The sequence below is a fragment of the Macaca mulatta genome, chromosome Y (genome assembly GCF_049350105.2).
Source record: "Macaca mulatta isolate MMU2019108-1 chromosome Y, T2T-MMU8v2.0, whole genome shotgun sequence".
Taxonomy (NCBI): domain Eukaryota; kingdom Metazoa; phylum Chordata; class Mammalia; order Primates; family Cercopithecidae; genus Macaca; species Macaca mulatta.
The window spans coordinates 12,144,553-12,148,016 of record NC_133427.1 but is presented as its reverse complement, the minus strand read 5'-3'; the positions used below and the strand labels follow the sequence as shown (position 1 = coordinate 12,148,016).

The window sequence follows — 3,464 nt, the reverse complement described above, 5'->3', positions numbered from 1 at the left end:
AGTGAAGTGAGATGTTTCATACGTGCCGTGTGGGTCAATGGCTTGCCACACTCAGGATGTCAGTGAGGGCACAGGGCTTCCATGCCCAAGATTCCAAAGGCCACGCAGCCCGCGTGTGCCTGGATGCAGCGCTACCTGGCGCAAGCCCCGAGGGCTTCTCAGAGGAGGCATAGCTCGGGAGGTTGGGACTGCAGGCCAGCCTAGGTTGCTGCTGCCCGGGGAGACGCCCACCGCCCTCGCACTGACTGGCCGCCAGGGGAGAACCGCGGTCTTGGAGGGGCTCCTGGTGCCCTTTGGTCTCCATGTCTTCCCGCGGCTCCCTGCGCCCTTTGCGTGCAGTCCCTTAGGGGGCGCCTGCTAGCCCGGCGCATGCGCCCTGAGGGCCCGCCGTCCCACCGGCTGCGGTGAAGGGCAGCGGCAGGGTTCCTGCGGTGAGGGTCCGGCAGCACAGGCGGTGGTCAGTGGGAGTCCGAAGGGGGGCACCGTCTTCAGGATGGAGTCTCTACAGGAGGGGGAGGCCGGGGCGCAGAGCGAGCAGGTAGCTTTGGGGGAGGAGGCGGTGCTGGGAGCGGATGACATAATGGCGGAGGTGGAGGTGGTGGCCCACCAGGAAGCCGACGAGAAGCGGCAGGAGCAGGTCCAGCGGGCACAGCCTGGCCCTGGGCCCATGAGCCCAGAGTCTGCACTGGAGGAGCTGCTGGCCGTTCAGGTGGAGCTGGAGCCGGTTAATGCCCGAGCCAGGAAGGCCTTTTCTCAGCAGAGGGAAAAGATGGAGCGGAGGCGCAAGCCCCACCTGGACCGCAGAGGCGCCATCATCCAGAGCATGCCTGGCTTCTGGGCCAATGTTGTATCCTTTGCAGTGTTTCTTCTGCTTTTCCAGTTGAGAGGTGCTCTTGGGAAGTGTAAGGAACTTACGGGCGGCTCGGCGTCGATGTGACCATTTGGGGAACACGGGTGAGTGTCCACAGACAAATGTGGCTGAAGAAAGCCAGAGCAGACACGGGTACTATTTTCCTGCGTGCGTGAGAGAAACGCTTCATGGTGCCAAGCAGCAGACGTTTGGGGCATCTTTCTGAAGAGCAGAAGCGAGTTCTCAGCAGAACACGTGTTGCTGTGAATCAAGCTATTGTTAAGGGACTGTGACTGCTCCGCCTTGCCAGTCCGATCTGGGACTGGGCTTCTTCGGGTATGAGCAGATTCTGCCAGGCCTCAGACACCGGCAGTTCTCTGCATATCGCCCCTCCCCGTGTCAGTGCGGTCAGCCTCACAATGATACACCCTCGGTGAACCCCGAGAGGTCTGAATTCAGGGGGAGGGAGAGGAGAAAGGGAGGTCATTCATGGATGCAGATCTGAAAAAATCCCCTAGCCGCCCCTCTGGGTGCTCTTAGGCCTTCCCCGTTGCTTCTAGCTTTTCTTTCCGTTGCATCTCAAGGCTCTTTGACCTCAATCAGATTGCAAACCACCCTCAGATGTCGGCCCTGCTCACTGACCAAGATGAAGACATGCTGAGCTACATGATCAACTTGGAGGTGAGGCCGGGAAGACTAAGGCTGGAGGGTTGAGTGGGGGAGGGCAAGGGACATAATTTATTCCTGCAGGCAACAGTGGGCACCTCAGCCAAAAAGGTGTTTAAGCTTTCTCCACCTTGTCCGGACAGGTGAAAGAAGCGAAGCATCCCGTTCATCTCTGCCAGATCATGTTGTTCTTTCGGAGTAACCCCTACTTCCAGAATAAAGTGATTACCAAGGAATATCTCGTGAACGTCACAGGTGACAGGTGGCTCCCAGGATGGGTAGTGGAAGGAGGAAGGTGGGTGGATCAGTGCCAACGTGTTCCAGCCCCCTTACCAAAACATCCTCTGTCTGTAGAATACAGGGCTTCTCATTCCACTCCAATTCAGTGGTGTCAGGATTATGAAGTTGAGGCCTATCGCCGCAGACACAACAACAGCGGTCTTAACTTCTTCAACTGGTTTTCTGACCACAACTTCGCAGGATCCAATAGGATTGCTGAGGTGGGTCCTTGCTGGGAAACATGAGGAATGACCCCGGTGTGTTCCCAGCTGCTTGGGTCACCAGTCTGAGCTCTCATGAGGCCTTTTCCGGTTGATTCCCCTGACAGATCCTATGTAAGGACCTGTGGCGCAATCCCCTGCAATACTACAGGAGGATGAAGCCACCTGAAGAGGAAACAGAGATTTCAGGTGAGGCGTACAGTTGGAACTGGAGCTGTCTGATACCCGGGATAAGGGTGTTGACACACCTCTCTATTCAGGGAGCCTGGAGGCTCATTTCAGAAATGTAGAACCTGGGGGTCCGTCTTATCCATGTGGAAATTCCTTGAGAGGAAGACACAGCATGACAGAATCCAGGACATTCATGGCATTGGGCTGAAAAAGGCACATGAGACACTGCACTGCAAAGCAGGTTATAACTGTGGAGTCTTAAGCCCGGGGAAGCATAGTGCGTGTCCACACTCACTGAGAAGTAAAGCCGAGTTATTACCTTCAATCTGTGGCACTTGGTTCCATGGCCGTCAACCCGACGGGGAGTCATCTTACCAACCCCTAAAGCTTGGGCTCCCGGAATGTGCCTGGTTGTCCTCCTTGCCACAGACCACAAAGGACTGTTTAGATCGATGGATTTCCTTAAGCTATTACCCCATCGGATTTCCGTGTGCTTTTAGTGTACAACGCGTCTTGTTAGCTGACTCCTGTCACAGAGAATACTGGAAATGGGGCAGGTATTGCAGAGAATAGTTTGTAACACATGCACGGCAGGAGGAAGTTGAAGAGATCACAAAAGGGGAAGGGGTAGTCTTTTCTCAGCAGGCCGTAAAATTAAAACATTTTAAATGGTGGCTCAGAGGAGATGCAATTTGACATGTGTTTGTGTTTCTCTAGGGAACGCGCAGATGTTGGGTTGAATATGATGGAGCATCGGACACAGGTGCTGTGTTCACCTAACACGGCAGAACTCCTGAAAACTTACTACAGTATGCAGGATGTCAGCACTCAGCATGGTCTTGTGCACAGGAACTAAAGGACAAGCAGATCCAGTCACAGCAAATGAAGACAGGAAGCGGGGTGGGGGAATTGAATTGTATGGAATAAAAAGTAAACAGTATTAAGGATGTGTGGCTCTGTGTGTGTGTGTGTGTGTGTGTGTGTGTGTGTGTGTCTGTGTGTCTGTGTGTGTGTGTCGGTTGATCCCCTGGATTCCGCTGTCATAATGAATTGATCAATCTATATGTTTGATTCTCTTCATGAAAATGACCAGTCTGTGTGGGAGCTGGGCCTCTGAATTTGTAGAGTGAATTGGTGTGAAATGTTTTGGGATTCTTTCTATAGCACAGAGTTGGGGAGGTACAAGAAACAGAAGACAGTTAAGTTGACAGCTTACTTCATCCTATGGAAGCAGAGATAGTTCAATGACATTGGGTGATGGACACTGAGATATCCAG

The 3,464-nt window shown here is 53.6% G+C and overlaps 1 pseudogene; it reads left to right on the top strand.

Moving 5' to 3' along the window:
- Positions 1 to 369: 369 nt before the first annotated feature.
- LOC144338887 (testis-specific Y-encoded protein 2-like) lies at positions 370 to 3,127 on the top strand (annotated as a pseudogene).
- Positions 3,128 to 3,464: the final 337 nt, after the last annotated feature.